Genomic DNA, 10,848 nt, shown 5'->3' with positions numbered 1-10,848 from the left:
CACTACACTTCAGTCTTGATGTGTGCAAACCACCACTCACGTGCGGCCGCGTGGCCTAATGGATAAGGCGTCTGATTCCGGATCAGAAGATTGAGGGTTCGAGTCCCTTCGTGGTCGTGTCCTTACTATTGTCAGGAAATATCTTTACTTTCTGCACAACCTCTTGAGCTTTCTGCAAGCCGGTTTATAAAAAAAAAAAAAAAAGACTTTGGGAACTTGAAATGAGCGAAGAATATTGACAAAAAAAGCAAGAACCCGGTAAGCAACCTGTGTATTGACTATTAAAGTGCACTTCGTCCCTGGCATAGGCACTACCGGAGGCATTCGTAATTTGGAATGGGCTTGGTTTTTCAATTTATGGTCTTGTCTTACTTGTTTCATGAATTTAACAAACAACACAAAATCACACTTTTCTTTTCTTTTCTTTTTCTTTCTTTCTTTTTTTTTTTTTTTTTTTTTGAGACGGAGTCTCGCTCTGTCACCCAGGCAGGAGTGCAGTGGCACGATTTCGGCTCACTGAAAACTCCGCCTCTCGAGGTCAAGCGATTCTCCTGCCTCAGCCTCCCGAGTAGCTGGGATTACAGGCGCCCGCCATCACACCCGGCTAATTTTTGTATTTTTTTAGTAGAGACGGGGTTTCATCATGTTGGCCAGGTTGGTCTCAAACTCCTGACCTCAGGTGATCCGCCCGCCTCGGCCTCCCAAAGTGCTGGGATTACAGGCGTGAACCACCGTGACCGGCATTTTATTTATTTATTTATTTATTTATTTTTGAGTCTCACTCTGTCGTCCTGGCTGGAGTGCAGTGGCACAATCTCTGCTCATTGCAATCTCCACCTCCAGGGTTCAAGCGATTCTCCTGCCTCAGCCTCCTGAGTAGCTAGGTTTACAGGTGCCCGCCACCATGCCTGGCTGATTTTTGTATTTTTGGTAGAGAAGGGGTTTCACCATGTTGAACAGGCTGGTCTCGAACTCCTGACCCCAAGTGATCCGCCCGCCTTGACGTCCCAAAGTGCTGGGATTACAGGCGTAAGCCATCGCGCCCGGCAGAAAAGTACCATCTTAATAGCAAGGACTATCATAATAGTAGGAGTGTTGGGTGCAGGGTATATGGGAACTCTAATATCTTCTAAATTTTTTTGTAAATCTAAGACTGTTCGACAGTTATACTCTATAAAATAAGAATGATTGTTTTTTGAAGATACACAGTCATGTGTTTAAAAAAACTTAGAGCAAAAATCTTGCCCTAGAAAGCAAATGCAGCTCTAACGGGGTTCTTGTACTGGTTAACATCCGCATTAAAGATGATGGTGACTTACACGGCCTATGCCATTCTCTCTGATTTCTACGATTTCCTTATTACTCTCAACACAAGCTTAAATAAAACAGTAAACAGAAAAGTAAAATCGTTCCAGACCTTGGTTAATAAAGGCAGAAACAAGGAGGAGAACGAGGAGGAGAAGGTGAAGGAGAAACAAAAGAAGAAAAAGAGGAAGAAGAGGAAGAAGTCACACTCAAGGAGAGTATATCACCAAGAAAAGGAAGTTTCTATCAAAAACTTTCTTTGGGCTCTCAAAACTCGAGAGTCAAACATTGTTAACAAATTTCCACAAAAATCTGAAGGTCACAAATCCAAATCCTAGTAGGAAAAACTTTCATCAAAATGTACTGATAAAGGCTCAATTACAACCTGGAACTCGTGTGGTTGGAACACTCACTCAAGCTCATAGTTTTGAAGGATGGCCAGAATTTTAAAACAAAGTGCTCAAAGATTGCACTATTATCACAGTAAGAGTTTGGCAACCCTATCAGCAAAATGAGCCAGGGCCCTCTAAGAAATCTCACAGGACCCACATATTGCTGAGGAAAAGAGGTATTTACTCACAATTGAAAAAACAAAACTGAATGTATGTCTTGCTTGAGCAGGGGTGAACTACAAGCAGAATGCAGTCTCTTAGTAAACAAAACAAGAAACAAAACAAAAAGGATATGCATAGGAGTTTAATTAATTCTCAAGCGAAATTAAATTCACATAAATCAGCCTTTTGGGTGGTTCAAAGTAGAGACGGGTGTGAATTGTTCCTAGATTGACATACAAACAAATTTTTATTTATTTATTTATTGAGACGGAGTCTCGCTCTATCGTTCAGGCTGGAGTGTGGTGGTGTGAACTGCGATCTCGGCTCACTGCAACCTCCGCCTCCCGGATTCAAGCGATTCTCCTGCCTCAGCCTCCTGAGTAGCTGGGACTACAGGCGCATGACACCACACCCGGCTAATTTTTTTGTACTTTTAGTAGAGACGGGGTTTCACCATGTTAGCTAGGATGTTCTCGATCTCCTGCGTGATCCGCCCGCCTCGGCTTCCCAAAGTGCTGGGATTACAGGCATGAGCCACCGCGCCCGGCCTTACAAATCTCTTTTACTTAGGAACTACTGAGTTAAGATAAATGTGGGTGCTAAATTCCAATTTGGCCCAGGCATGGTGGCTCACGCCTGTAATCCTAGCATTTTGGGAGGCCGAGACGGGCGGATCACCTCAGGTCATGAGGTCAAGACCAGCCTGGCCAACATGGCGAAACTCTGTCTCTACTAAAAACGCAAGAATTAGCTGAGTGTGGTGGCGTGTGCCTGTAATCCCAGCTGCTCGGGAGGCTGAGACACAAGAATCACTTGAACCCGGGAGGTGGAGGTTGCAGTGAGCTGAGATCACGCCACTGCACCCCAGCCTGGGTGGCAGAGTGAGACACCATCTCAAAAAATAATAACAATAAAAATGAAATAAATAAATTCCGATTTGTTGCGTGAATTCATGGTTAATTATGCAAAAGTGGAATATTCTATTCTTAATTGACTCAAATTAAAATTTCATTTAAATGTCAAGTTTTAAGATACCAAGATTGAGTGCTGATAGTATTGTTATTACTCGAGCACAAACTCCTGGACTCAGTTCTCCTGTCTTGGTCTCCCAAAATACTAGGGTTACAGGCTTGAGCCACTCTGGCTGTCCCTTCAGTACTTTTTTTAAAGTAAAGTTTATTTTATTTATTTTTCGAGTTGAGGTCTCGCCCTGTCACCCAGGCTGGAGTGCAGTGGCACTGCAAGCATGGCTCACTGCAGCCTCAAACTCCTAGGCCCAGGCAATCCTCCTGCCTCAGCCTCTGGTGTAGCTGGGACCACAGGTGTGCACCACCATACCTGGCTAATTTTTCATTTTTTTGTAGAGACAGGCTCTCACTATGTTAGCCAGGCTGGTCTCCAACTCCTGAACTCAATTGATCCTCCTGCTTCGGTCTCCCAAAGTGCTGGGATTTGAGGGGTGAGCCACTGCTCCTGACCAATAATTTTTTATGATATTAATAAATTTATGGCCGGGTGCTGTGGCTCACGCCTGTAATCCCCGCACTTTGGGAGACCGAGGAGGGCAGATCACCTGGGGTCAGGAGTTCGAGACCAGCCCGACTAACATGGTGAAACCCTGTCTCTACTAAAAATACAAAAATTAGCCGGGTGTGGTGGCGGGCGCCTGTACTCCCAGCTACTCGGGAGGCTGAGGCAGGAGAATCGCTTGATCCCGATAGGCGGAGGTTGCAGTGAGCCGCGATCGCGCCACGGCAGTCCAGCCTGGGTGACAGAGCGAGAGTCTGTCTCAAAAAATAAATAAATATAATAATAATAATAAAATTTATGTCTACCAAAATAATTTATCTACATTATGAGCAAAATATGTCTATGTTTTGACTTGACACTTTTTGCACTCTCAACACTGCAATCCTCCTCATACCTAAAGTCAGCTTTTTGTTCATCCACTTGACAGTAGGGCAGAAAAGAGCCTTGAATGAATAGCTCTCTGCAAATCCGACTTTTCCCGTTCAAATTTTGTCTCTTCCGCTGAAACAAGAGAGTATATAAGTAGCAAAACGCACCGCAAATACTCTCCCGGTTGCTCCAGGAGAAAGCTCGGTTCTGTAGCCTGTTGAGTATGAATCAAAAAGAAGTATGGGAAAATGAAAAGTATCTACATCAGAATAGGATCGTGATTCCTAAATTTCCGGACTAATGGCCTGATGCATTTCCACCTGAGCTAGCCAGAAGTACGATGGTTTTAGTGGGTATCCACTCTAACCCAAAACGTTCAGTCACTACTTAACCTTTCTTCCTCATTCTTTCTCTTGTATTTCAAACCCAAACACGCCAAAACAAACAAACAAACAAAAAGAAACACAAACAAAACAGTTGCTGCCTGTATCAAAGCTGCAGGCTGCTTCCACATGAGAACTGACACATTGTCACTTTCCTCAAACCTCCAATACCAGGGGCTACTGCTCCACGAATACTCAACCACACGCCCTCGAAAATGCTCAGCCTGTTTCCTGCGATGGAGAGTGCAGTGAGGCACTCTCAGAGTCACAAAATCTTGGGCAACACGAGCCTTATCCTTCTGTGGGATATACACTCTGAAACCACTCACCTAGAGCCTTCTCTCTTCCCCAGGGCCTAGAGAAAGCTTGGCAGAGACGCGGCGCTTGGCTGCTTTCTTCCTCCACGCTTTTCCCAATACTATCCTTCTTTAAAGACGCATCCCCGATTTTTCTTCTGCCTTCTTCTCCGCTGCTTATTCTCTCCTCCACTCAGTGTCATCCCTCCCGGCGCCAAAAGCCCTTCCTTCCTTTTCAAAGCCTTCCCTTCCGTCCACTCCTCAGCTCATTTCAGTTCCCAGCCACTTGCCTTTCTAGTATAGTAAGAACATAACCTGTAGATTAGGAACAAACTTCGTACTCTCCCTTATGCCCCTGCCGGGTTTACAATGTTCTCCAAAATTCGTATCTGGATTAAACAGTCGCACCACATTTTGGCTAAAGATGGGAAGGGTTTACTTTCTGCACTTCAGGGACTGATGAAATTTTCTCACTTGTGGGGGTGTAGGGAGGGTTTTACAAACGCTGAATTGGTTTTCTCAGGTTGAGACCAGCTTCCTTTGTGCTTTCCTCCTTGCTCAAAAAAATTTGCTCTGAAGGAGTCCTCTGTCTTCGGCTTCGTTTGTGTTGTCTTTAAAACCAGAGCTAGCCAGGCTTGGCGGCAAACACCTGTAATCCGAGCACTTTGGGAGGCGGAGGCGGGAGGATCGCTTAAGCCCAGGAATTCAAGACCAGCCTGGGCAACAGAGGGAGAAGACCGACCCGCCCCCCTCCCCCCATCCCGTCTCTATAAAAAATCAAAAACAAAAAAACCCAGAGCTGAAGAGTCGTCGATGAAGCCGCTGCCACATTTCCAAATCCAGATGTTGGACGCAAGCAACCTTGTGCAAAACTGCTACCTTTGTCACTCTTTGTTTTTGTCAAGTGTTGTGAATTAACCTCTTGTCTTTGCTTGTTTGGTTGTTTTTCAGGAGTTATTAACAACTGTATTGAAGTACAGTTGACATATGCAAAACCCCTACACATGTTGAATGTAAGCAATTTATGAGTGAGGACATATGCATATATTTATAATGCTATTTCCACAATCAGGATAATAAACACACTTATCAACTCCAAAAGTTTCTTTGCGTTCTTTCATGTGCATGGGTGGTAAGAAGACTTAAACATGAGAGTTATCTTTTTTTATTTTTATTTTTTATTTTGAGACGGAGTCTCGCTCTGTCGCCCAGGCTAGAGTGCAGTGGCGCGATCTCCGCTCACTGCAACCTCCGACTTCTGGGTTCACGCCATTCTCCTGCCTCAGCCTCTCGAGTAGCTGGGACTACAGGCGCCCGCCACCGCGCCAGGCTAATTTTTAAAAATATTTTTAGTAGAGACTGGGTTTCACCGTGTTAGCCAGGATGGTCTCGATCTCCTGACCTCGTGATCCGCCCGCCTCGGCCTCCCAAAGTGCTGGGATTACAGGCGTGAGCCACCGCGCCCGGCCAAGAGTTATCTTTTTAACAAATTTTTAAGTGTACATTATGGTATTGTTAACTGAAGGCACTAGGTTGTGCAATAGATCTCTAGAACTTATTCATGTTTCATAACTAAAATTTTAACTCACCGAGCAACAGCTCCCCATTTCCCTCTGCCTCTGGTCCCTGACAATCACCATTCTGTTCTCTGCATTTATGAGTTTGACTATTTTAGATACCTCATATAAGTGGAATCATGAAATATTTGTCCTTCTGTGACTGGCTTATTTCACTTAGCATAATGTCCTCCAGGTTAATCATTCATGCTGGTGCAAATGGCAGAATTTCTTTTTTATAAAAGGCTGAATAATATTCCATTGTATGTATATACCACATTTTCTTTGTCCACTCATCTGTCAATGGACATTTGGATTGTTCCCTTATCTTGGTTATTGTGAATAATGCTGCAGTGAACATGGGAGTGCATATGTTTCTTTGAGATTCTAATTTCGATTTTTTGGGGACGTATACCCAGAAGTGGGATTGCTGGATCATATGGTAGTTCTATTTTTATCTTTTGAGGCGACTCCTTACTATTTTCCATAGTGGTGTCATCATTTTACATACTAACAGTGTGGAAGGGTTCCAGTTTCTCCACATCTTTGCTAACACTTATCTTTTGAGTTTTTTCTTTTTAATAAGAGACATCCTAATAGGTGTGAGGTGGTATCTATTGTGATTTTGATTTGCATTTCCTTGATGATTAGTGATGTTAAGAGCACCTCTTCACATACCTAGTGACTATTTGTATGTCTTCTTTGGAGACATGTCTATTCAAGTCCTACGCTCATTTTAAAAATCAGGTTATTTGGGATTTTAAGGTGTGTGTGTGTGTGTGTGTGTGTGTGGCTATTGACTAGTAGCAGTTTAAAAAATTTATTTTGTATATTAGCCCCTTATCAGATAAATGATTTGCAAATATTTTCTCCCATTCCATAGCTTGCCTTTTTCCTCTGTTGATTGTTTTCTTTGCTGTGAAGAAGCTTGTTAGTTTGCTATAGTCTCACTTATCCATTTTTGCTTTTGTTGCCTGTGCTTTTGGTGTCATACTCAAGAAACCATTGCCTAGACCAATGTCAAGAAGATTCCTCCCTGTTTTCTTCAAGGAATTTTACAGTTTAGGGGCTTAAGTTTAAGTTTTAAATTCGTTTTTAGTTGACTTTTGTGCATTAACGTCTTGTCTTATCTCCTCACCTGCATCTACGTTTCCTCTGCAGCACTCACAGAACTAGTCTTTATATTCTCTGGCACTACCGCGTGTGTGTATCTGTGTGTGTGTGTGTGTGTGTGTGTGTGTGTGTGTGTGTGTGTGTGTTGGCAGCTTCATAAACAGAGAAGGTTTTTTTTAAAAAGGAGAGAATCTGAAGACATACCAGAAAATTCAATCTTGGAACTTCGCTCCAGGTGGACGGAAACTGACAAAGAAAGTTGGCTAAAAGCAGTCCTTGAAATAGATGACGGCTGTGAGAGGATCCAAGGGTCTTTCGGTCCAGAATGCCTTTCTCCTCTTGACACAGCGTCAAGACAAGATTCCATTCAGAAGTTTCAGAAACAGGAGTTAAACATAGCGGACTTTAACCTATCAGGCCTTAAGCCCTCACCTTTAGATCACAGTATATAATAAATCAGTAAGAAAGGGCCACCGTCAGTGGGGGAGTAGCTCAGTGGTAGAGCGCATGCTTAGCATGCATGAGGCCCTGGGTTCGTTCCCCAGCACCTCCAGGAGTGCATCTTCTTATATCTATCTTTGAACACTTCGTTTCAGTCTTTGAATACTTCGTTTCAGTCTAAGCTTGTGTTTTTCCTTCTCACAGCGAAGGTAAGCCATTTGGTACTCATTCATTTGTACTATGGGTCCTAACACTCCTTCAGCCCCCAACCTGACTGCTTCAGCACAGCTTTATAGTTATTTACTGAAACAGAGAAGCTGCTTATTCAAGATCCCCTGACAGTGAAGCAACAGGCATGCCGGCCATAGAAGACTCGTTCTCCTAGACCATCCTGGCTAACATGGTGAAACCCCATCTCTACTAAAAATACAACAACAAATTAGCCGGGCGTGGTGGCGGGCACCTGTATAGTCCCAGCTACTCGGGAGGCTGAGGCAGGAGAATTGCATGAACCCGGGAGGCTGAGCTTGCAGTAAGCCGAGATCGCGCCACTGCACTCCAGCCTGGGCGACTGAGCCAGACTCCGTCTCAAAAAAAAAAAAAAAAAAAAAAAAAAAAGACTCGTTGTCCTTTGCTGCCGTTTCTCATTACTATTAAGAAATCAGGGGGAAAAAAGACAGAAAGAGAAGAAAAAAAAAATCGCCCTTGGAAAACATCCCTTAGATTTGTCTCCTCCCCCCACCCCCACTCCACCCATATCTGACACACTACAGACGTTTCCTCATTCTCCCCTACATTTCCACCACTCACAGAATCTTGATTGGGCGGCAAAAGCGGGTCCAATCATGTCATGGAAGCGCTGTGATCCCAGCTTTCTCTAAAGAAGGAATGTTTAGAATTTTGTCCGAACGAAAGAGGCTTCTGGCGAAACTCCGAGGCTTTCAAAATCCACAGTTGAGAAAATTATTTTCAGAGATGGAAAAAGCCGCTGGTCGCTCTCAAAGCGATGTCAGTTTTGGACAAAAAGGTTATGTTTTCCTGTGGAACAGAAGCTTGTAGTTCACCTCCCTTGGGAGGGAAAGACCTGGTTTCCTACAGCCAAAGAGGAGCCGAGGGGCCGGGAAATTAGCTGGGCGCGGTGGCGCTCGCCTGTAATCCCCTCTACTTCGGAGGCTGAGGCAGGAGAATCGCTTAAACCCGGGAGGCAGAGGTTGCAGTGAGCCACTGCACTGCAGCCACTGCACTGCACTGCAGAGATTGCGCCACTGCACTGCAGCCTGGGCGATAGAGCGATATTCCGACTCAAAACAAAACATTATAGAAGAGCCTAGGAGACATTGGCAATGCGGGCACTTTCAGGGCCATCCAAATTTTAGGCCTCCCTAAAGATCTGGCTTCAAGCTCTCTCCTTCGTCCCTTCCTCTTCTGCAACCACCTGCCTCCACCTATCTCCCCACTCGTTTTCTTCACCACCTCTTGTCACCTTCACTTCCACTTTCTCCCATTCCCGTTGATTCGGTTCCACGGCTTCCTCCAACCTAAATGTCCTCCAGCAGCTCAGCTCACTACAGTTCCTGCAGCTCCACTTTCTAGGTTGGCGTTCTCAAGCCTGAATGATAATCGTCTGAGGGAGACCTTTCAATTGTGAAGATTCCCATCTTTCCCCGTATCCGGTGATTATCAGTCCACTATGGAGCTGTAAGTTACAAACGGGTATACCAGTGAAGTTCTCAGGGCGGTTCCTCAGGCTCAGGAAACACTGCATTCCAGTCTAAAACCTTTTGACTCTTTATTGGAGGTTGTTTCTGGTTGGCTATGTTATAAATGTCGCCTTGCCTCTAAACGCCCATCTCCGTGACTTTCCAGCCACAACTGAGCCTCACTCCATTAATTCTAGCGGGGGTGGGGATAGGAGACAAAAGTTGGGAAGGAACCAAGAAGTTGATACATAATTTATTCATATATTCAGGAACATACAGATTTTGCACAAATAGGAAAAATATTAGAGAGAAAGGTAAACGTAAAAGAGAAGACACGATGGTTTAGGATTACCTCCTAAAATTTATGTGGAGATAGTTGGACACCCCAAAATTTAACAACAGGATTTATTGGCACAATAAATGGCACAAAATTTATTTGTGCCATTGTGATGGTTGAGGTTTCAGAATCGCTCCAGGAGAACGGGGGTAAGAGTAAGGAGGTTGTAACAGAAGTTTAAATCCCTTAAACTTAAATGCCTCCTATGTGTTTCTTTGTAGGTCTCAGGAACGGAACTGCAGCGTCCCTGAGACGAAGCCACTGCTGAGTTTCCGGATCACGATGATCCACTGAAGAGTTTGCTAGAGCAGTGACTCTGACAGCACACACTTAGGTTTTTCTTTTTTCTTTCTTTCTCTTTCTTTGTTTCTTTTGTTCTTTCTTTCTCTTTCTTTCTTTCGTTCTTTCTTTCTTTTTTTTGAAACTGATGTTTATTTCCCGTCAATGTTATTTCCATGTTGTCTAAGAGCCTGTGCAAGAATAGCTTAAGACCATTCAGTGGTTGCTTCTACCCATTCAGTGGCCTGAGCAGTTTGAGCTGCAGATCAGTCCTCTGTGTCAGGCTGAGCGTCTTCTATAGGTAACTGCTGGATAGGCACAGACGGCACCTGCAGGCCTTCAGACCTGTCTGCAACCTCAGGCTGAGTAGCAGTGAACTCAGGAGCTGGTGCAGTCCATTCACCCTGAAATTCCTCGTTGGTCACAGCCTTTTCAGCAGCAGCCTGCTTTTCTTTTTCAATCTCTTTGGGATCTCTGTAGAAGCAGGGATCATGCATGACCTCCCACGGGTGTTCACGGGAAATGGTGCCACGTATGCGCCGAACTTCTGGGACCAGCATCCACCACATCAAACCCACTGAGTGAGCTCCTTTGTTGTTGCATGGAATGGCAATGTCCACATAGCACAGATGAGAATCTGTGTTACACAGAGCAATGGTAGGTAGGTTAACATAAGATGCCTCCATTAAAGGCTGGTGGTCAACCCTGGGGTCAGTAACCACAGGAAGCCGTGGCTCCCAGAAGGCTGCCTGGATCTGGTTAGTGAAGGTTCCAGGAGTGAAGCAGCCAGCAATTGGAGTGGCTCCAGTGGCAGCAGCAAACTTCAGCACTGTCCTCTGGCCAGTATTCCTGGAGGATATAACACTGACATCAGCAAGGTTTTCAATGCTAGCAATGGCACGAGCTGCCAGCAGAAGCTTCTCTCAGGTCCTTTTCAGATTTATGATGTAGATGCCATCGCTTTTCCTTTTACAGATGTACTGTT

General features: G+C 44.6%; 2 non-coding genes and 1 pseudogene across 2 annotated transcripts; 2 read left to right on the top strand and 1 right to left on the bottom strand.

Annotated features, from left to right (window-relative positions):
- The first annotated feature begins 44 nt into the window (after positions 1–44).
- Positions 45–117, top strand: TRNAR-CCG (transfer RNA arginine (anticodon CCG)). Its single transcript has one exon. It is a non-coding gene; the product is annotated as a tRNA-Arg (tRNA).
- Positions 118–7,587: 7,470 nt separating this feature from the next.
- TRNAA-AGC (transfer RNA alanine (anticodon AGC)) lies at positions 7,588–7,659 on the top strand. The gene has a single exon. It is a non-coding gene; the product is annotated as a tRNA-Ala (tRNA).
- Positions 7,660–10,069: 2,410 nt separating this feature from the next.
- LOC100443009 (small ribosomal subunit protein uS2B-like) overlaps positions 10,070–10,848 on the bottom strand; it is an 855-nt pseudogene continuing 76 nt past the window's right edge.

The sequence above is a fragment of the Pongo abelii genome, chromosome 5, assembly GCF_028885655.2.
Source record: "Pongo abelii isolate AG06213 chromosome 5, NHGRI_mPonAbe1-v2.0_pri, whole genome shotgun sequence".
Classification (NCBI taxonomy): domain Eukaryota; kingdom Metazoa; phylum Chordata; class Mammalia; order Primates; family Hominidae; genus Pongo; species Pongo abelii.
The sequence above is the reverse complement of the archived record's forward strand: the minus strand, read 5'-3'. Positions and strand labels throughout refer to the sequence as shown.